Here is a 24,647-nt window from a genome sequence, read left to right as displayed (position 1 = left end):
TTGTTAACACTCCACAAGTGTGAAACACACAAGCCCATAAGTACAGGGACATGACTACAGACATATGTATTGGCATCTGTAGACTAATCCACTACCCTGCTCATGGCCTACAGTAACTAAGAAAGACATCAGATAGCCAATGCTCCAGCAACATGTACTGTGATGTGAGCCACAATGTAACATTACACACCTTCTGAAGGGTAAACTCCTTAGGCCTGAATAGACAAACATGTTTGCACTCTGTGAGAGTGATTCCCTGCAGCCAGTCCCTACAGGACTCTGCCATCTTACAGACTTCACAATTACACTTGAGTGACAATGAAGGGGCTGGCACGGTGGGCACATAAAGGCCCTCAAAATGACATTGGCGGTAAATCCCGCTTACCACCAAGGTGACGGCTGCCAACCTACCGCCACGTTGGCGAATATTTGTTCGCCATATTATGACACATACACACCAGTCCGACAGAATACTGCCACATACACAAATCCACCAGTCCAAAGGTCAGTGCTAAAGTGGCGGTACCAGCACCCATACCGTTATGCCAACAAAACAACACCCACAACATTGATGACCCACGAATCACCACGCGGACATTCAATGGTGGTAAACCATTGGCGGTACACACCGGTGCGCTTAGAATGTACACCCAAATAATAAACTGCACATCATTGGCCAATAACAAAAACATACACCTGACACTTATATACACACCACACCCACCCACCCACAGGACTATAAACCACCCACCTACCCACATTACCCACAACCCTTCACGAATACAAATCTTTGCCATCAGACTGACACAAAGACCACTGCGACAACTAGACACACACACCACATATACCCATACATCCCTCACGCACATCACGACACACACAACTACAGTACCCAACACCCACACACTTACACACCACACAACACCCATGTCCGCACAAAGGCACCCCCATTTCACAGATGAGGAGTTGAGGGTCATGGTGGAGGAAATAGTTAGGGTAGAGCCACAGCTGTTTGGAGGACAGGTGCAGCAGATATCCATTGCCAGGATGATGGAGCTATGGCGGAGAATTGTGGCCAGGGTGAACGTCGTGGGACAGCATCCAAGAACAAGGAACAACATCAGGAAAGGGTGGAACGAACTACAGGGGAAGGTACGTTCCATAGCCGTAAGGCACCAGCTCGCCATACAGAGGACTGGCGGTGGACCGCCAGCTCCTCCTCCACAGCTCACAGCATGGGAGGAGCAAGTCTTGGCAGTACTTCATCCTGAGGGCCTCACTGGAGTTGCCGGAGGACTGGACAGTGGTGAGTCAACATTTACTACTTATCACCCCCATACCTGCATGCCATCACACCCTCTTACCCTCACTCCCATCATTCCATTCCATCCCGCACACTGCACCTACACATAAGACTAACCACAATGCCCAGCCCTGCATGCAATACCAATGCATGGACAGTCCTCCCAGCCCTGCATGGACACCCATCACTAAAGCATGCACAACATAGGGGAAGTAACAATCCCACAATACATTAATATACACAAACCAATGTGGCAGAGAACAGCAACGATAGAGGCGAAGCTAGGGATGTATAATATGTCACAGGCATGAAGCATAGTACATCGGTTACAAACCCAGAGGTACCCCAGCCAATGTCAGTGGAGAGGAGGTGCCACGACAAACCAGTCCCCCAACAGAAGATGCCCCCAGTGATGACAGTAACTCTGGACTTCAGGATCTGGATCAACAACCTGGCCCATCAGGGCCTACTGGACAGTCGGTCACCCCAGTCTCCTCACAGTCTACCACAGAGCCTCCCCATCAGCATCCAACACCACAGCACCCACCCAGCGCCCCACACCTCTGTCCCCAGGACACGTCAATCAGCAGTGTGCCCATCTGTACAGGGACTCCAGTCCACATCTTACACCCAAGACAAACAGGGACCTGGGGTCACTGGCAGAGGGCACACCATTCAGGGGACAGAGGCATAGGGCAACAGGGAAACTGGGAGGACCACTTTGGGCCAGGGGAGGACAGGCCCAGGGAACCGACTCTCCAGGAGGCACTCACCAAGATCCTGGGTGCCTACCAACAATCCCGGGACAGGATGGGCCAGATTCTTGACAACATGTAGGAGAACAAGCGGCTGCAGAAGGAACACCATCAGGAGATCAGGGAGGACTTGAAGGCTCTCGACACCACCATGATCTCCATAGAAGGAGTGCTGGCAGATGTGTCCAACATCATGAGGGAATCAACAGCACACCAGCGGGCCCCTACCACTAGCCAGTCTATTGACCATCCCACCACCTCCACTGCAGCTAGTGGGCAGGAGGCCCCATCACAGGACCCACAGGCCACCAGCACCCCTCCCCCTGCAGAAAGTGAACTACCCCACAAACATTCCCTGCAACCCAGACAGAAGCCAGAGACACTTGCCAAGACCAAGAAAACCGCCAGGAAATGAGACTCTCCTGATTGTCCCCCTTGTGTTCCACCCTGTCACCTTGTCCACTTTGAACTGCCTTTGCTCCCCTTCCTATGCCCCCTTGGATACAGCACCTGTGCTACAAACAGACTGGAATAATACTCTGAACTTTCCTCTATCATCACCCCATTCCATTGCACTTTACCCTCAATTTTATAGCACCACAATAAACAACCTTGAACACAACTTGACTGATAGTATTTTATTTGTTGAAAATGTGCATTTAGGGGAACAGTCACATCTGGTGAAAATTATATGGACACTGTGATAGCATACAATTAATGACTTGTAACTGTCTGTAGTAATCATATCAGGACATTGTTGTCATATCACCAACATCTGTAAAATGACAAGCCATAGGTGACAGTAAGTTTAGATGCAAAGGAAGCAAATGCCATCATGCCACAGTCACACAGATGAAATCAATATTCAGAGCAATGATCAGTTCCACTCTCTCACCTGTGTGTCATTGGAAGTATTGACGTATAACTGATGTCCTGTTGTCCACATCCTTATTCTCTGCCTCCTCATCCTAACTGTCCTCAGGGTCCACTGCTGCCACAGGGGCATCTCCAGCGTCCTCCTCCTGCAGAAAAGGCACATGCTGTCTGAGGGCCAGGTTGTGCAACATGCAGCATGCCACTACTATGTGGCCGACCTTCCCGGGTGAGTAGCACAGGGGTCCACTTATCAGATGGAGGCACCTGAATTTGGCCTTCAGGAGGGCGAAGGTCCTTTCAGTTATTCTTCTGGTTCGCCAATGTGCCTCATAATAATAGTTCTCAGTCCCTGTCCTGGCATTCCTCACAGAGGTCAGGAGCCACAAAAGGTTTTGGTAGCCAAAGTCACCTGCAAAGAGTGAGAGACAAACCTTAGCCTTACGCAATCCTATGGGGATAACACCTCACGACATACACTGACATACAGTGCGTGGGTACTCTGGCTCACCTGTTAGCCACACCCTGTGACTCTGTATTGGGCCATTACATTTGGGATGCTGCTATTCCTCAGGACAAAGGCACAATGCACCGACCCAGGATACTTGGCAGTGATGTGGGAGATGTACTGGTCAGCCAGGCACACCATTTTCACATTCAGTGAGTGGAAACTCTTCCAATTCCTAAACACCTATTCATTCTGGTGGGGGGGAAGAATGCAATATGTGTACAGTCAACCACCCCAATAATATTGGTGAAATGGCCCATTGCATAGAATCCTGCCTTAACAGTGGCCAAATCATCCATCTGGGGGGAAAAATGTAGCTGCACATGTGTTTCACCAGGGCAGACAGAACCCTTGACAGAACAATTGAGAATATTGGCTGTGACATTCCTGCTGCCAAGCCCACTGTCACTTGGAAATAACCATTTGCCAGGAAATGGAGCACTTATAGTACTTGCACAAGAGGGGGAATCCCAGTGGGATGACGGATGGCTGATATAAGGTCAGGTTCCAATTGGTCACACAGCTCTGTGATTGTGGCCCTGTCCTGGCTATAGGTGAATATAATGTGCCTGTCCTCCAGAGTAGCCACGTCTACATGGGGTCTGTAAACGGGGTTTGTCTCCTTCTTCTATTCATCTGCAGCAGTTGGTATCTAAGGGACACAAGAGTGAGTATGCTGTCACAATTTGAACAATGGAACCACCACCTCAGTGTACATAGAGCATAAATGTGATGGGACAATGGCAATGGCAATGTATGTGCTATTTTAGGCAATGTCACAGTTATGGCTTGTAGGAAAGTACCATCTTGCCTGGCATGTTGCCCACATTTTCACATGTATGTAAGTTTGTTTTTGCCTGTCTCACTGGGATCCTGCTAGCCAGGACCTCAGTGCTCATAGTTTGTGGCCTGAATGTGTATACCTGTGTAGTCACTAACTGTGTCACTGAGGCTCTGCTAATCAGAACCTCAGTGCTTATCCTCTCTCTGCCTTTAAAATTGTCACTATAGGCTAGTGACCACTTTCACCAATTTCAATTGGCACACTGGAACACCCTTTAAATTCCCTAGTATATGGTACCTAGGTACCCAGGGTATTGGGGGTCCAGGAGATTCCTCTGGCTGAAGCATTTCTTTTGCCACCCATAGGGAGCTCAGACAAACCTTTACACAGGACTGCCACTGCAGCCTGAGTGAAATAACTCAATTGACTGCACTTAAGTAACTTATAAACCACCTATATGTCTAACCTTCACTTGCTGAAGGTTAGGTGCAAAGTTACTAAGTGTGAGGGCACCTTTGCACTAGCCACCTAGTTCAGGGCCATTTCCCCAGACTTTGTGAATGCGGGTGACACCATTACACTCGTGCACTACATATAGGTCAATACCTATATGTAGCTTCACGATGGTAACTCCGAATATGGCCATGTAAAATGTCTAAGTTCATGGAATTGTCCCCCCATGCCAAATCTGGTATTGGGGTGCCAATTCCATGCATCCCCAGGCCTCCACTATGGACCCCGGGTACTGCCAAACCAGCCCTCTGGGGTTTTCTCTGTAGCTCCCGCTGCTGCCACCCACAGACAGGGTTCTGCCCTCCTGGGGTCTGGGCAGCCCAGTCCCAGGAAGGCAGAACAAAGAATTTCCTCTGAGAGAGGGTGTTACACCGTCTCCCATTGGAAATAGGAGTTAAAGGCTGGGGAGAGGTAGCCTCTCCCAGCCTCTGGAAATGCTTTGAAGGGCACAGATGGTGCCCTCCTTGCATAAGCCAGTCTACACCAGTTCAGGGAACCCCCCAGTCCCTGCTCTGCGGCGAAACTGGACAAAGAAAAGGGGAGTGACCACTCCCCTGTTCATCACCACCCAAGGAGTGGTGCCCAGAGCTCCTCCAGTGTGTCCCAGACTTCTGCCATCTTGGATCCAGAGGTGTGAGGGCACTCTGGAGGCCTCTGAGTGGCCAGTGCCAGCAGGTGACGTCAGAGACCCCTCCTGATAGGTGCTGACCTGACTAAGTGGCCAATCCTCCTCTGTGGGCTATTTAGGGTCTCTCCTGTGGGCTTTTCCTCAGATAACGACTTGCAAGAATTCACCAGAGTTCCTCTGCACCTCTCTCTTTGACTTCTGCCAAGGATCGACCGCTGACTGCTCCAGGATGCCTGCAAAACTGCAACAAAGTAGCAAGAAGACTACCAGCAACATTGTAGCGCCTAATCCTGCTGGCTTTCACAACTGTTTCCTTGTGGTGCATGCTTTGGGGGCTGTCTGCCTTCATCCTGCACTGGAAATCACAAAGAAAACTCTGGTGGGTCGACGGAATCTTCCACCTGCTCCAGCAGGCACCAAACTTCAGCATCACCGGTCCTCTGGGACCCCTCTCATCCTGACGAGAGTGGCCCCTGGAACACAGGTGGTGGACCCAAGTGACCCAGTCTGTCCAGTGGTCCAACTGTCCAAATTTGGAGAAGGTAAGTCCTTGCCTTCCCTCTCCAGACAGTAATCTTGTGCACTGTGTGAACTGCAACTACTAGGGCTTTTGTGCACATTTCCAAGAAATCTTTCATGCACAGACAAGCCCAGGTCCCCAGCACTTTGTCCTGCAATGCTCAGCTCCCTGAGTTGATCTCTGGCTTTGTGGGACCCTCTTTTGCAGTGTTGAGACGACCGCTGTGTTCAGACTTCTTGAACCTGTGTTCAAGTGCTTCTGTGGGTGCTACCTTCTTGTGTGTGGGCTCTCTACGTTACTGAGAGCCCCTCTGTCTCCTCTCTCCAGTGGCGGCATCCTGGTCCTTCCTGGGCCCGGGCAGCACCCTTTGTCTTCAACCGTGACTCCTGCAGCTAGCAATGCTTGTTTGCAGTTTTTTGCCAAAGAAACAACTCTGCATCCTCCAGCACTCCGTGGGACATCTTCTGCACAAAGGAGAAGTTCCTAGCACCTTTCGTTGTTGCAGAATATTCAGCTTCTTTTATCTGGAGGCCACCATTTTGTACCTTCATCTGGGGTTTAGTGGGCTCCTGCCCCCCCCCGGACACTTTCACGACTCTTTGACTTAGTCCCCTTCCTTTGCAGGTCCAAGAACCAATCTTCAGTGCTTTGCAGTCTGTTGTAGTCTTTGCAAAAATCCTCTATCACGAGTTTAGTGTGTTTCTGGGGAAATAGCAGTAATTTACTCCTACTTTCCAGAGTCTTGGGGTGTGGTATCCTGGACACCCTTAGTGTTTTCTTACACTCCCAGTGACCCTCTACACACTACACTAGCCTAAGGGTCCATTTGTGGTTTGCATTCCACTTTCTTAGTATATGGTTTGTGTTGCCCCTAGGCCTATTGCATCCTATTGTATTCTACAGTGTTTGCACCACTTTCTGACTGTTTTACTTACCTGATTTTGGTTTGTGTGTATATTTTGTGTATTTTACTTACCTCCTAACGGAGTATATCCTCTGAGATATTTTTGGCACTTTTTGTCACTAAAATAAAGTACCTTTATTTTTAGTAACCCCGAGTATTGTCTTTCTTATGATATAGTACCTATATGATATAAGTGGTATAGTAGGAGCTTTGCATGTCTCCTAGTTATCGCTGCCTCTATCAGCCTAAGCTGCTAGAACACTACTAATCTATGAATAAGGGACTGGCACAAGGTGTAAGTACCATCAGGTACCCACTATGAGCCAGGCCAGCCTCCTACATGGCTTATCTGATCGTTGTCCACCACAATGAAATGGTGGCCGCCTGTCCTGTATCTTTGGACAGGTGAAAGTGAGGTAACTCCGCTGATGTTAGGCTTCGTGGTGGAAGGCAGTCTTTCACCGCAGTGCAATTCCTCATTGGCTAATATGGGGCTCTATGGAGTACAGTGGCCAATGGGGATCAGCACCTGCGGTGACGGTATACACCACCGCGGATGTGACTACCATTTTCTATCCAAATCCTCACTTGTTTTCTGACTTTCCACAGGACGGCACATATACTGCATGTGCTGCTGTGACCTGTGTTTGGAACCTACCATGGCCCGTCTGACCGGGGAAAGGGTCCCTGCCTTCACTTCGGAGGAGTTGGAGCGACTGGTGGATGGGGTATTACCCCAGTATGGTCTGGTGTATGGGCCTCCAGGGTAACAGGTCAGTACACCATGGGCACAATGCATGTGGGAAGAATGCATGGGGATGTGTTTGCAAGCATCTGGTCATCGGGGGGATGTCTAGTGGTAGTGTCCTTGGTGGGCACTGGACGATGTGTTGTACTGCCATTTGTTAAATTTTGTTTTGACCAATGACTTTGTGTTTCACCACTGCGCATATTAGTTTCTCAATGTTCACCAGTAGCACATGGTATGTTTTGTTCAGTTTAGCCGCCTATGGGCTTTGACATGGCATTAGCCATTACTTTCTGTATTCAGTTGAGCCGCCTATGGGCTTTGACATTGCATTAGCCATTACATTCTGTATTCTGCCTATTGGCTTTGACATGCTGTATCCAGTCTAGCCGCCTATTGGCTTTGACATTGCATTCCTATTGGCTTTGACATGATGTATTCAATTTAGCTGCCTATTGACTTTGACATGCTATTAGATATTCTGCCTATGGGCTTTGACATGATATTATATATTGCATTTTGTATTCAGCTTAGATGCTTATTGGCTTTGACATGATATCATATATTACATTTTGTATTCAGCTCCGCTGCCTATTGGCTTTGACATGATATCATATATTACATTTTATATTCAGCTCAGCTGCCTATTGGCTTTGACATGATATTATACATTGCATTTTATATTCAGCTCAGCTGCCTATGGGCTTTGACATGATATTATACATTGCATTTTGTATTCAGCTCAGCTGCCTATTGGCTTTGACATGACACAAGACATTGCATTTGATATTTAGGTTAGCTGCCTATTGCCTTTAACATGACATTGCATTTGATATTTAGGTTAGCTGCCTATTGCCTTTAACGTGGAGTTAGACATTGCAGTTGAGAATCCAAGCTGTATTTTTCCAAGCTGTGTTTTTGAACCAAGATGTTTTTCTCACAGTAGACTAGACCTGATAAGAGAGGGTACATGGTGTTGTTCTCTCTGCTTGAGCTTCGGAACAGGAGTAGTCTTGGAGACCTGGCCAGTCTCCAAATGGCTTGCTCAGTTTCCCAGGTCTGAGAGGAGGGGGTACACCTTTGTAACGAATGTAACAGGCTGCAGAGAGTCAGATTCGAATCTGCCGGACCTCGTGCTGGAGCTTGGCGCCAGCTGCCAGCAATCCTGTGTGGGTAGATGAATCTCTTTCTCGCGGCTGACAAGGGGTCATCAGCTTGCAGACCTTAGAAAGATGAAGCTGTAAATAGTTTCCCACACGGTGAAGTATTTGTTTTGCTTTGCATTCAATATCTTATAAATATAACCTGCTGTGTATATTGCAAACTGATATATTTTGTTTGATTAACGCAGACTTGAAAGCTACTAATTCGTCATTCATAAATATTGTGGTTGGGGAAGAATTAACAACAATAAAAGTCTTCTTTGAACTCAGAAGTGCATTTCTGTTGTGTTATGTTAGTGCTTTAAAACTAGCTAAGAGGAAAGCACTACAATTGGTACCAGAAGGCGTGGGGTCGATCATTAAGAGGTGATTAAGAGGGTGTTGACGAGTTGGTAGATTTCTAAGTGCACACTTTAAAAGTGTAATTGTTTTTGTTGTTTGGAGAATTACAGAAATAGTTTTTTTTATTTTTGGAGAATCACAGTAGCACGGCAGACCATGTCTGAGAATGCATGTGTTGGTAAACTGCCCGATGGTGCTAAGAAAAACTGTGAATTGTTTTCTGTTTGGAGAATTACAGAAGCACAGCAGACCATTTTTGAAAATGCATGTGTAGCTAAAATGCCTGATAGTGTTTTGAGAAATAATTTCTGTTGTACATATGTAGAAAAAGTGTCTTTTGGAAGTAATGATGACAGAAAGGTCTGGATACCTTTATCTGCTTACAGAGAAATGCAGGAGAAATGTAGGAAGTTGGAACATGAAAATAGGAATTTACGTGAGCAAATTAGCCAGGATACAATAATTCAAAATAAGACTGAAAGTTATAAAACTGCTGTTTTAGAAGAATCTTTCTTGTCCCATTCCAGTAATGAGGGGGTTAAGACAGCTCCGAGCTGCACTGAGTTTTCGTGTGAGCCAGGGTTTTTGGCAGTGAAAGCGCATTCCTTAACTGATAACACGAAGAGAGACCAGAATGTGATTTACGAGTTACCGTTGCAAAATGCACAAGTAAAACGAAGGATTTTAGAGCAAGACACCCCGAGTTTCATTAGCTTGTTTGATTTTTGGAAAAAGAATAGCTCTCATTTGAGAGAAATCCTAACACTTTTGTATATGGTCACTGTGAAAAATTATATGCAGTTGCGCGCTTGTGATTTGGCAAATGAAATAATGCAGACTTTAGGTTTCTGCGCAGTGCAAGAAGAAAAAACTGATGTACATGTAACTCAAGAACAAGGAAAGAAAATAGTGCCCCTAGCTAGAATCATACAATGGATCTGGTACTTGCAAGACAGGGCTAGAGTACCACAGGTAAAAGAGTTATCAATGAAGTTGTGTGCACCATTTGAATTCGTGTCCACTGAAGATAAAAAGCATGTTTGTTTTACTAATGATTCATTGACTGAAATGTTGTTTTCTGGCACCGTAGAAGGAACAGCGTTGTATAATGTGTGTCAGATTTTAAAGCAAGAGCTACGTGAGATGTGTCATTTTTATGCTGATTTTTGGTTCATTGCTAAGCAAGAGCTACGTGAGATGAGTCATTTTTACGCCACATGGCTTGTACCTAACTGGTTCAATTACCTTGCAGATGTTAATGAGAAAAATTCAGAGAGAGAAGTGTTCACCCAGAATTCTGCCTTAGTGGGGATGGCTAAGTGGGTGCCCCAGAAATGTGAACAGCTGAGAGAAAAAGCCACTTACAGGTGGGCAGAGATGAGAGAGATGCACATTCCCCTAGATTTGATAAAAACTGTGCAGCACGCACAAAAGCAATCTGTCATGCAAGCAGTCACAGAGCAGTTGGGGAGAGGAAAGTTACCAGAACAGAAATGGCAAATTGATCAGGTTTTAGGGAGAGTGATTGCTGCAGATTACCAAGGAAAAATCGAAATTATGCTGATACCTAGAAAAGAATCTGATTCATTCATACAAATTGGAGACAGAATGGCCCAAATTGGCAAAAGTGCAGTGAATGGAGGTTTGTTAAAGAAGGAGTCTGCCCCAGCCCTTCTGACAGTGCAAGAAAAGGGAAGCTGTGGCGCAGCAGATAAAAACCTCAGTACTGATGTGTGGGCTGAAGCCCCAAGTGACCCTCCAGAACCTGCAGAAAATATAACAAAGGGCCCCAAAAACGTCCTGCTGATTATAAAACAGGGAAAGAAAGAGGAAGGGTGCAGTTTAAATGAAAAATGTTATTTGCAAGAAAAGTCATACTTGTTTCTTTTGCAGATCCTACCACGTTTCGCCACTGTCCCTGAGTGTGCTGTGTGGTTCCCCTTCCGGTGTGTGCGTGTGGGGTCGGGGAAGGGACCGAATCCCCAACCTGAACCTGGCTGAGTAAAGTGCCAGCACCATGGATCCATTTTGCGCAAACTGCGCCTTCAGTTCAAGTTCAACTTGTTTGATTGCATTCTTCCACTGGAACTAAGCTGACTTTTGCTTACCTTCCAGAAAACCTTTCAGGTGGACCGTGCCCCTTTACATGAGTAGAACTCATGCCACATCAGATTGCTAACGATCTGAAGTGAAAGGTTATGAGATCTGATTTTTTTTGTTTTTGTTTGAAACAAGAGATATGTGAAACAAAAATTAATTGGTCAAAGGGCGGAATGTACTGCCATTTGTTAAATTTTGTTTTGACCAATGACTTTGTGTTTCACCACTGCGCATATTAGTTGCTCAATGTTCACCAGTAGCACATGGTATGTTTTGTTCAGTTTAGCCGCCTATGGGCTTTGACATGGCATTAGCCATTACTTTCTGTATTCAGTTGAGCCGCCTATGGGCTTTGACATTGCATTAGCCATTACATTCTGTATTCTGCCTATTGGCTTTGACATGCTGTATCCAGTCTAGCCGCCTATTGGCTTTGACATTGCATTCCTATTGGCTTTGACATGATGTATTCAATTTAGCTGCCTATTGACTTTGACATGCTATTAGATATTCTGCCTATGGGCTTTGACATGATATTATATATTGCATTTTGTATTCAGCTTAGATGCTTATTGGCTTTGACATGATATCATATATTACATTTTGTATTCAGCTCCGCTGCCTATTGGCTTTGACATGATATCATATATTACATTTTATATTCAACTCAGCTGCCTATTGGCTTTGACATGATATTATACATTGCATTTTATATTCAGCTCAGCTGCCTATGGGCTTTGACATGATATTATACATTGCATTTTGTATTCAGCTCAGCTGCCTATTGGCTTTGACATGACACTAGACATTGCATTTGATATTTAGGTTAGCTGCCTATTGCCTTTAACATGACATTGCATTTGATATTTAGGTTAGCTGCCTATTGCCTTTAACGTGGAGTTAGACATTGCAGTTGAGAATCCAAGCTGTATTTTTCCAAGCTGTGTTTTTGAACCAAGATGTTTTTCTCACAGTAGACTAGACCTGATAAGAGAGGGTACATGGTGTTGTTCTCTCTGCTTGAGCTTGGGAACAGGAGTAGTCTTGGAGACCTGGCCAGTCTCCAAAAGGCTTGCTCAGTTTCCCAGGTCTGAGAGGAGGGGGTACACCTTTGTAACGAATGTAACAGGCTGCAGAGAGTCAGATTCGAATCTGCCGGACCTCGTGCTGGAGCTTGGCGCCAGCTGCCAGCAATCCCGTGTGGGTAGATGAATCTCTTTCTCGCGGCTGACAAGGGGTCATCAGCTTGCAGACCTTAGAAAGATGAAGCTGTAAATAGTTTCCCACACGGTGAAGTATTTGTTTTGCTTTGCATTCAATATCTTATAAATATAACCTGCTGTGTATATTGCAAACTGATATATTTTGTTTGATTAACGCGGACTTGAAAGCTACTAATTCGTCATTCATAAATATTGTGGTTGGGGAAGAATTAACAACAATAAAAGTCTTCTTTGAACTCAGAAGTGCATTTCTGTTGTGTTATGTTAGTGCTTTAAAACTAGCTAAGAGGAAAGCACTACATGTGTGTGCCAATGGTGATGGAAATGGGATTGGTGGGCCATATGTGTGACAGGCTGGATTGCATGTGTAATGGTGTCCTCCTGTCTGCATTCCCTCTGCAGGTCAGCGCCCATCAAAAGAAGGGATTGTGGCGTGCCATCAGTAAGGACGCGCAGCCCCTGGGTGTCTACAGCAGGTGGAGCACCCACTGCAGGAAACGGTGAGAGGACCTGAGACCCTGGGCATGGAGGACCGCAGAGGCCCAGCTGGGGATGGCCTCCCAACGAAGAAGGGGTGCCCGTCGGAACCTGACCCCCCTGATGGCCCACATACTGGCAGTGGCCTACCCAGAGCTGGATGGGTGCTTGAGGGCATCACAGCAGCTACAAGGGGGTGCGTACAATGGGCATTACTACAATAATTACTAGGTGGCGTGCAATCCAGGTGCTGAGTGTGCAGTAGTGGGTGGCCCTTAATGCCAGGCCAGACATTTGCAGAGAGATCCAGCTTAAGGGTAATGGGTGTATGGCAAATACAGGTAACCTAGCTTGTTTGCATTCCATGTCAGTCAGGGCTTTGTGGGTCCCAGGAGGTGTGCAGTCGGTGGTGTTTGGCTCTCATCTTGCTGTGGCATCTAGCCAAATCAATGCCAGGGAAATGCATAGTGTTCAAACCTGCATGCACTGCTTCAACATCCACCACCAGCATCACCACACCAAGCAGCACATACACCTCTCTTGCAGACACCACCGCAACATCCATCCACACGTCCCCTGTGTCCTCTCCCATCCTGTCTGTCTCCCCTCCTAAAAGACAAAAACGCAGGCACTCAGACATGCAACAGCCATCCACCTCACATCAACACACTCCCCATGCACCTGCACCCAAGTCCGGCAGATGTACTCCTCCAACAACCACTCCCTCAACCACCACTCCCATCCCTCCTCCCTCATCCCGCCCCACCGTCCCTAAGAAATGTTCCTTGCCCAACTTGACCTCGTCCCCCCTTCCACCACCCGTCCTGCCCGTAAGGGCAGGGTCCCAATGATCCAGCCCAGCACCTCAACCAAACAGTCCATGGGGACAGTGGAGGCACCTCCTAGTCGTGGAGGCAAGACAGTGAAGGATCCCACTCCAGCGGCCAGGAATGGGAGGAATCCCACTCCAACAGCCAGGAAGGGGAAGGATCCCACTCCAACAGCCAAGAAGGGGACGGATCCCACTCCAACAGCCAGGACAGGGAAGAAGACCTCACCTCCTGCCATGAATGTGAAGGAGCCCTCACCTCCAGCTGCCACACAGCAGCCCGCGCCTCCAACGGAGGCTGCCCAGGAGGCACCTTCCACAGCTGGAACACAGCAGCCCTCACCTCCAGCAAAGGCTGGTAGGGTACCACCACCACCACCAGTGGTCACGGAGCCCTCACCTCCAGCTGAGATGGTGCAGCCCTCACCTCCAGCAGCGGACATGTAGGCCACCCTCCAGGGACTGCTGTGCAAGGAGCCTCCTCCAGAAGCAGTTGGTGAGTTTCTCACTTCAGAGACTGTGGCCTTGAACCCCACCAGGGACAATTGGTATGGAGCCCACTCTAGAACCACTAGGCATGTTCCCCACTTCAGAGACTGTGGCCTTGCACTTCCCACCAGGGACAATTGGGCATGGAGCCCCCTCCAGAACCAGTCAGCATGTTCCCTACTTCAGAGACTGTGACCTTGCACTCCCCAGCAAAGGGAAATGGGAATGGAGCCCCCTCCAGAACCAGTGGGCATGTTCCCCACTTCAGAGACTGTGGCCTTGCACTCCCCACCAGGGACAATTGGGCAAGAAACCCCCTCCAGAACCAATGGGCATGTTCCCCACCTGAGAGACTGTGACCCTGCACTCCCCAGACAAAGAGAAATGGGCATGGAGCCACCTCCAGAACCAGTGGGCAAGTTCCCGACATCGGCCCCCATCCCCTTCCCCTTGAGGTGCCTACCCACTTCAAAAATTATGCCCCTGCACAGTTCTGTGAGGATGTCATCAGGAAACAAGTTGGGCCTTGGACTGTACCCTGTGGCAATGTGGGCCCTTAGTACTTTGGACTTGGCATTGGTCCTTTGTGGACAATTGTACATATCTCTTTGTTATCCAATTGATTCATTTGGTGGCTGTTCCCATTCAATACATTCTCAGAACTGCCTTATTGTTGTCCTTGCTTTATTATGCAATGTGTCATAAGCCATTGTTTTTCGTCTGCAGCTGGTTGTGTGTATGATCTGTGTGGGTCTGGTGTGTGTTGTGCGTGTGTGTGTGTGTCACTCTCCTTTTCCTCCCTCCTTCACTTGTGTGCTTGGCGGCTGTACTCACAGTTATCGTCTCAGACGGCGTTGGTGATCCAGGTGGAGCATGGCGTAGAAAAGCATCTGGAAGACTTGCAGTTCCAATTCCATGGAGTCTTTGGTCTTCTGTGCAATGTTTCCACCAGGCTTTTGATGGCGTTGGTTCCGTCCTGGAAATCGTTGTGGATTGCAAGGTCATGATATGGTGGGTGGTACCTTGTCTTCCGCCTGGCTGTTGATGGCTACTGCCGTGATCAGTAGTGTTAACACCCTGGCGGATGGTGTGATACATTGGCTGTCCATGGGAGTTCTCACTACCATGGACATAATTTGCCGGTAATTACCGCCAGCCTGTTGGCGGTATTTCTGCCACTTTATCACTCACCGCCAATGTCATAATGACCATCAAAGTGTCTTCCTTGTGTGTGTGTGGCAGACTCATGCCACTTCAGGGGGTGGGTCCTGTTGTATGTACATGTACCACAACACAGTCCTTTGTGTATAAGTGTCTATCCAACAGAGATGATACCCAACATCCTAAGGTATGCAATGTACAATTTCTGCTATGTGACCAAGCTTTGACTCACATAGCAGGGCCTACCATGAATCAACACACTGTCTGCACTGTGGTAATGTCATTTGTGCAATAAGCCTGTACAGGACAAATAAGACCTGTGTGAAGGTGACAACAGAACGGTGGGAGTAAGGGACCTGTCATGAGTCAAAGACACACATTGACAATGAGGCAAAATGCCCATATTGACTAGTTCAATGATTTACAATACAGTATAATTTATCCACATGCCAGGATCTGCTGGTATACAGGGAGTGGTCACTATGCCACAGTTGCATAGCTATAGTGACTCTCCCACATCCTGGACTAGGTCCCATACTGGGAGATACATATGACAGGCCCTGGTCTCTGCATGCTAAGCAGACATAACATACATGACATTCCACTTCCATCACTTCCCTGCATGACTGTACATCATGTGCCCATCAGCACATGATATGCAGTCATGTGGGTTTTGTGTGTAGCTAAAGGGAGAGTGTGTCATGATATGCTGGCCACACAACAGTTTTGCAAGACCAGATGTGGTTTGAAAGAGCTGTGACAACACACACATTGCTCACATGATTCTCAAATTACTCCTTTCAGATGCATACACAGCTCATACTGTCATGCACTTACATGTTGTCTAACATTTACCAACATCATGAAGAAAAAGATATTAGTTAATGTCAGTAAAGTCTCTTGAGCTAGTTATGTGCATCCAATACAAGGAGGATCTAGGACCTCAGAATACCTCACAATACACAATGTGACTGAACTTAGCATAAGGTACTTCTCACCAATTCCTACTCCATGTAAATCCCATTGATGCCACATAGACCACAACAACAGGCACACAAGAAGACCAACTGGCACACAGAGGCATATTGTAGCCTGTGATGATGGAAATGATGGTGCCAAACAGTATCAATTGTGCCAATGAGATTCTTAGAGCTGTCCATCCAGGGATAGGACCTCATTAACTAGCTTCTCCAGTTCCTCTGGAGAGAAGGCAGGGGCCCTATCACCTGCTGGACATGGCATGATTGTTCCCAGAGGCAGTACACAGCAGCTCAGGCTGTGGAGGTGCGGCTGGCAGCAATGTCAGGAGTTAAGTGAGTTAATCTGCAGAACATGTCAGTCATGTCCACCACATACACGGTCATCACCACTGGAGGACACAGCCATTGGGCCATGACCTCCACTGGCAGCAACGTTAGCCTGTGGCTGTGTCAGCTGCGGTTGCAACCGCCTAACACCATGATGACTTCTGCTGGCAGTTGTGGATGGTTTCTAATGTCCAGTGGAGTAGGTCAGGCATCCACCATTTTGGCAGCCTGGAATACTGTAATTGTACTTTATGAACTGCGTCACACCTAAAACAACATGTTATGTTACCTCATAAACATCCTTATCCTGTATTTCCCAAGTAGGTACAACATTGTAGTATATTGCAGGACACAGATTGTATTTAACAGTGGTGCATAGTCCATCACTGCCGACCGGCATTTTGGTGGTTGCTATATGCAGTCATATTTTGAGGGGCAATTGTGTTGCGCATATTTGAGTTTGGTCCAATTCCATGTTGTGGACCTGTGTTGGAAACCATGTGGGTCACATGTGACCCTTGTGTACTTGCCAGCTGGGATGTGTACTAGATGCCAAGTCTATACCGTCAGAAATGCTATGTCAAATGATAATGTTGGCACGCATTGTGTATGTTGCTATAGACACACTGACTAATGTTGCAAATCATTTCTTGTCACACATAGGTAACTAGGGAGAGAGAGGCAACAACATTCTGTCTTCTATTCACTGCCAGACCTTCAGGCAATGGCGCAACACAATATCATCACGTACTACCTCCTGGATAGTCAAACAATTGTGGACTCATGTCGTCAGTGGGAGCCAGATCTTATACCAGCTATTAGCTCTCTAAACAGCATACCAGCCATTGAACATGTCATGTCAGTATTGCACTTCCTAGTCACAGGGTCCTTCCAACATACAGTGGCCCTATCTGCTGGTAAGTCCCAGCATATGTTCAGTCTGGTGTTGATGGATATCCTCTCAGCAATGCTGAAACACCTTGACACCTATATCCGGTTTCCCCAACGTGAGGATTTATTCAATGTGAATGGTGACTTTTATGGTCTTGCCCGCCTCCCACATCTGGTGGTCCAGGCAAAGGTAGGGGCCATTGATGGCACACATGTTGGCTTGGTGCCTCCTCAAGCAAATGAACAAGTCTATCTGAATAGAATGAACTTCCATGCCATCAACGTGCAAATTGTCTGTTTGGTGGATCTACATTTCACACTTCTATGCCTGTTATTTAGGTCAGGCGATGATTCCTTCATTATGCGGAATAGTACCATACCCCAGCTGATGTCACAACTGCAACCAGAGAGGAACTGGTTGGTTGGTAAGTCACGTCTGTCCTGATTGTGTGTGTGCAAAATCAGGTGCTACAATCATGAAGTGTGGAGACTCATTTTTGAACATGTCCTATTCCTTAACAGGAGATTCTACATATCCAAGCCACCCCTGGTTGTTGACACCACCAAGAAATCTAACTATGCCAGGGGAAGTCTGCTTCAATGAGGCCCATGTAGGAACAACGGGGTAGTCGAGTGGGCTTTTGGAATCCCGAAGGCCAGAATTAGGTAACTTGATCGGACTGGTGGAGCCCTCCTCTACTCAACCGGGAAAGTGTGTCAGATCACTGTGGCATGCTGCATGCTCCACAACCTTGCCCTGCAGAGGAACATCCCATACATCCCAGAGGGGGAGTCTGCAGTGCTATTGTGTCAGAATCCTGAAATGCCTATTGAGGATGACAGTGGTGAAGAGGAAGGAGCTGAGTTGTGGGAAGGACTCATCAACAGCTACTTTTCATGAGTGTAAGTATGTCCTGTGATGATATGACTGTGACCGTACAATGAACTTTAGTTGTGAGAATGTGTGGAGTTTACTGTGCTAGAAACAGCTAGGGAGCTGACACTCTGCAATAAACAGCCAAAGGCTGCTTGATAAGTTTGCTTTTGACACATCCCCACCTTGATGATGTTGCTTTGTTTGTGTCAGTTTCCTTGCAATGATAGTTGTTTTCAAGATGCTTGCTATGTTATTTGTGTAATAGGTATGGTTTCAAGCCTATACTCCTTGTTTTGTCTATGTACAGGTACCCTCACCATGACATCCTCATGTGAACATTTCAGAGTTGTGACATTGGCAGGTATGTCATGTTGTTCTGACATACAAAGTGGATATGGATTTTCCCAGGTAATGTGGTTTACAGAGTTTGTGTGTATGAAACCTGTAGCAAGACAGCTTACACATTGTTTGGTTGGAAGGTCAGAAGTGCCCATTGGACTTATTTTGTGTGCTGTGGTGGGCCAATTTCATCATGTGTGTCATCATGTGTGCATGAAATATGTAGTCAGAGATTGTAACCAAGTCATTTTACCTTCACATTGGCTAAGCAATTTTTGTATGACCTGTATGTAGCTGTAGATGTGTTTCATCATTGCAGGAAACAGTGCAAGTGTCACAAAACTGAGATATAGTTGGGTCATACTGCTAGATGCATGATAGCTGGATTAGGATGGCCCTGTGGCCAGTGACTGCTGTATCTTGGAGTTTGTGAGGTTGGAATATTTTGGTGTGGTATGTGATAAGGCTCAAACTGGTGACATCATCCACTTCAATGTTTGCCTATTCCACAGGACAATATCTGACAAAACCCTTGCTTCCGTGGTTGAAATATGTACTTTTACTCAGTTTGAGTCATACATTCTTGTTCCTAAAAGTCTAGACATGTAGACAGCCTATCTGCTATAAATGGGAATAAAATATTTGGTGTGACCAGACACTTGCACTGATGTGTTGGTGTGTAATGGTTGTAATCCTGAGCAGGACACTGTGTACCTGTGACATATCCCTCTTTGCACAAGTAGCTTGAGTCCTCATCATATGGTTCACATGGTCTTACATTTCTACATAGACAAATGTTGGAATTAAGCAAGCAGACAATGAGTTTGTGATGGGGGAATTTATTACATTGCTAATGCAGAAAATAAATATTGGACAGAAAAGAACAGAACATACTTCTCCCATTGGAACTGGTAGATGTTTGAGGATCAGTTAACAAAGTGAATGAGTGGCACAGGAAGGAGGTCCTTTGGGAAGAGGTTACTTGCTGGCAGTGGTGGAAGTCTTACCATCTGCACCTCCTCGATTCTTTGGTGGACGTCCCTGCTTGCATGGGGTGGGCGTTCTGCTGCTACACAGACAGGGGTCTCGTTGTTCCTCGGGTAGGGCCTACCCTTCAGTGGCTGGCATCGATGTTGATTGGCCTGATGTTGATGAGCCAAAGGAAAAGGAAGATTGGTCTTGAGGAGCCCTGCTCAGGGCTGTGTGAATGTCCCTCGGCACCCCTGTTAGGGAGGACATGTTGTTATTGTGGGCCTTCATCTCTTCAAACATGTCCCTATAGATGTCCCTCTGTAGCTGCCTGACTTCCCAGAGTCTGGTCAAGACCTGCCCCATCATGCCTTGGGACTCCCGATAGACCCCTAAGACGTGACTGATGGTGTCCTGGCCAAGAGCAGCCCCGGGGCCTCACCTTGCTGACCCACGGCATTCCTCCTATTCACCTTACCCCCACGGGCATGTGCCCTTGCCAGAGGGTGCCCTCTCCAACTGGTTCCTAGACTGTCATTGTTGGAAGTGATGCGCTGCAACTCAGGATCTAGGACTGGGAGGCACAAAAAGGTAGATACTCTGCTGGTACCTAGGTGGGGGGGGGGATGGTTGATTGTGATGTAGAGGCAACCGGGCTGGTAGGTGTTGATGTAGGCACAGTGAGACTGTTGTTTTCTGATCAGGTTGGCCAGATGGGCCAGAACCATCTGCCACATCCTGTGCCAGGAGAGTCTTCTTCACTGAGAGCTTCATCCAGGGGGTAGTGGCAGTTTTTTCTGTGATCTCTGTGTGTTCACTGGCAGCTCAAACTGTTGATGTGAAACGTACAATGTTGTGAGTTGTATTGTGACATCTACCTCCAATGGTTTAGTGTACCAGTAAGCAGAGACCTAGTACAAAGCTGAGTTGCAGTTAATCCTATTGTTGCAAGTAAGCATGGTATTGGTAGTATTGACATGACATTTGTGAAGCATGGCAATTTCACTTCAGTCAAGCAGCTGCCCATTTTTTAGGCCTAGTTGATTGTGATGCAGGCAGACACAGGTGTTTATTGTGTATGTGACTGGAGTCATCATGTGGCCAGTGCAGTATATGTGTGTCTACTGCCAATACCATTCTGGTTAAGCATCTTGAGTCCTCAGGGATAATTTTTTTGCACACTCAGTAAGGTGTCCTTCCTGTCCTCAATAGCTTCATCTTGGGTTAGTCACGATAGAGCTAGGCAGCCAGACACATCTCTGAGTTGAGCATGATCTGTATCTTGATCACTCCCAGGTGAGTGAACTTCAATTGAGAGTTAGCAAGCAAGAGTATTTTGACAAGTAACCACTAGTCTGGTGTTAGATGTTGGAGGAACTGTGCCTCCTGGGAGTTGTAGTCAGGTCACTCTCTCTACTACACACGCTTGGCAAATGTTATCCTCTCAGGTGAGTGAACTTCATTTGTGAGTTGACAAACAAGGGTATAGGGGCAAGTGGATACTGTGCTGGTGTTTGGAGTTACAGAAACAGTGCCTCATGGCCTTTACAGTCATGTCACTCTCCATACTACACACACTTGACAAATGTTGTCCTCCCAGGTGAGTAAACTTCATTTGTGAGTTACCAAACAAAGGCATTTGGAGAAGAGGACACAGGACTGTTGGTTGGAGTGACAGTTACAATGAGGTCTGGCCACTCTCTCTACTTCCCACCACTGTACCAATGTTATTGTCCCAGGTGAGTAAACCTCACTTGAGAGTTGACAAACAGGGTTATTTGGGCAAGTGGCCTCTGGTCTGGTATTTGGAGTTGCAGATACAGGGCCTGTTGGGCATTATAGTCTTGTCAATCCCTCTACTTCCCACCATTATACAAATGTTATCCTACCTGGTGAGTAAACTTAATTTGAGAGTTCACTAATAGATGTATTGGGAGAAGTGAACACTGGGCTTGTGCTTGGAGTTAGGGAAATAGGGCCTACTGGGCTTTGCAGTCTGGTCACTCCCTCTACTTCCCAACACTAGACAAATGTTATCCTCCCAAATGAGCAAACCTTATTTGTAAGTTGACAAACAGGGGTATATAGGCAGGTGGACCCTGTGCTGGTGTTTGGAGTTACAGAAACAGTGCCTCTTGGCTTTCACAGTCATGCCACTCTCTATACTGAACACACTTGACAAATGTTGACCTCCCAGATGAGTAAACTTCATTTGTGGTTACGAAACAAGGTCATTTGGAGAAGAGGACACAGGATTGTTGTTTGCAGTGGCAGAAACAGTGCCTTGTGGGAGTTGCAGTCTGATCACTATCTCTACTTTCCACCACTATACCAATGGTATCCTTTCAGGTAAGTGAACCTCACTTGTGAGTTGGCAAACAGGGGTATTTGGGCAAGTGAAACTTGGTCTGGTGCCTGCTGGGAGGTAGAAACATGTCAGTCTCTGTGCTACACACACTATACAAATGCCATCTCCACAGGAGAGTATACTTCAATTGGGAGTTGGTAAATAGAGGTCTTCGGACAGGTGCACACTGGGCTGGTGAATGGAGTGACAAATGAGGCAAAAGGCATGACATGCCATTTTGGTGACATGTTTTTGTGTTGTGACTTATCAGACTCCACTACCCCTGGTATTCCTGTCAAGCCCTCAGGATGCAGGATGGCCAAGACCTTCTCCTCCCAGGGAAAGAGATGTAATGCGGCACTGGGAGGGCCACCATCAGTCTTTTTGGCCTGCAGCTGGTGCCCAGAGACCAAGGAACGGCATTGGCCCTGAGGTTGTTCCACCTCTTCCTGATGTCCTTCCTTGTTAGCAGGGTGGTGCCTACAGCATTCATTCTGTCAACGATCCTGTCCCACATTTCCATTTTCCTATTGAGAGGAGTATGTTGGATGTGTGCTGCAAAAAAATGTGGCTCTACTCCTATGATTTCATCCATCATCTTCTGAAAAATGGGGATTTTTGGAGCGTGACATGGTAGAACACAAAAAAAGGGTGACAGTGACTTACTACACAGGTGGAGTGCAAAAGGCTGTGAATGGACTAAGGTTTATGCATGGTGTTCAATGGGATGGTGAAATAAAGGGATGCCTACTCTGTGTAATATACAAAAAATAGGTGTTCGGGCTTCTTTGTGTTGTAGTGTAAATGCAAAAGATTGTAGTCTGTGGAGGGGTGTATTTTATAATGTGCTTTGCAGGTGTTTCCAGTGTGGCAATGTGTGTCAGCTGTGTTGTTTTATAATTCAACCAATAAGAAACACAAGGCTCTAAATTGGGACATCTGGTCGCGGTACACAGGAACAAAGTAAAAGTTTAAGGCTGACCACAATGGAGCACTGGTCAGATACTCTAAGCGGTAGGCCTTGGTCAAAACTTTACCTTCACACTTAGAAACTTTTCTGGAGCTTTTTCCTCCAAGGGCCCTCGCTGCTCTTCACCAGGCCTGGTTGCGGTGAGGGTTTGCCGGATTGACTTCCAGGGTCGAGTCGGTCACATCCTGGAGCTTTTTCACAAAAGTTCTCCAAACTTCTCCAAACTTCAGGATGATGCTTCCTGAAGTCCTCCTTGCAGGTTCAAAGGGTCCTCCTCGATGGCCCTTGGAAGGTAGAGACCACAATTCCCACAATGCACCTGGCTAAATCCTTTAAAGTCCCTGGATGCACTCCAGGCTGGGGACTCTTGCTGGAGATGATGCAGATGAAGCTCGTTAACCTGCAGCTGCAGGGAGTCCACTCCTTTGTCCTTCTTGAAGCAAGGCACAGTCCTCAGGGCTGTAGTCAAAGATTGTGCAGCAGGCGCAGTTCACTCAGAATTGTAGGCCAAGGGTACAGATCCAGATTCCAGAAGGACAGTCCTTCTTTCTCTTGTAGTTTCAGGCAGCAGAACTAAGAGGATATGCACCACTCACATATTTATTCACAGGTCCAGGGCATCAGGAAGGGGGACACCCCTAACCACAAGAATGCAGGGTGACACTCAGGTGCATGACCAATTCTTCCAAAGTGTGGCATATTCCTGTCCCAGGAAGCACCCTTCTTCCAAAATCCATGATGGCTGAAATTTCAGCAGTGGAGTCAGAGCTGACTAAATCAACTCCCAGTGTGGCTCATTTCCATAGCTCTCCCCTCCTGACATCTGCAAATTCCTTCCTTAAGCCTGCTATCTGATTGAGGGGCACAGGATGTGAGGATAGATGGCCTGGCATGCCCTGCCTATCCTGCTCTCCTTTGAAGCTGGATGGTTTATTATCCCTCCCCCTGCTCTGACATTCCTGTGCAGCAGCAGAGTTCCCTTCAGAACATAACCTCTCTCCTAGACAGCCCCTTATCACCTAATCAGAGTAGCCTTGCTTATCCTGTTAGCACCGACCAATCAGGGGGGACCTCTCAAAGGCTGGATTGTGGCTTACAGAAAGAAAAGACTCATAACTTCTTTTATGTACAAGTTAAGATAAATCCAGCCATGTGCCGATGGTGAGTTTATCAAAACTAATCTTTTAAGTCCTGGAATGATATTTCTACACCTTTCCTAACAATATTTACAATCAAATACAATATTACAATGCTAGCCTGTGGGGCCCAGTATCTACAATGGGGGGGAAAAGAAAATGAGAAGAATTCCCTCACCAGGGTTTCTAAAACATCTCTTATAAGGACGCTGCTTATAGTTACATTAACCCCCACCCCTGAAACACCTATGGAGACCCTGGGGTAGCTAGTATGTAAAATAATGTAGATTATCACTTTTAAAGAGCCCATAGCACCCACAGCACCAAAGTAGAACTGGGACACCAATTTCATTTAAATGCAGTCTGCATAGTCAGGCTGCATTTAAAAATAACAGAAAGCTTCCAGCAGTGCCCACAAGCAAAGAGCAGCAAATCTTCTGAGACTCTAACTTCCATGCCATATTATCTACTAGGGATCTATATGGGCTGTC

Source organism: Pleurodeles waltl, chromosome 2_2, assembly GCF_031143425.1.
Source record: "Pleurodeles waltl isolate 20211129_DDA chromosome 2_2, aPleWal1.hap1.20221129, whole genome shotgun sequence".
NCBI lineage: Eukaryota > Metazoa > Chordata > Amphibia > Caudata > Salamandridae > Pleurodeles > Pleurodeles waltl.
Note: the sequence above shows the minus strand (reverse complement) of the source record.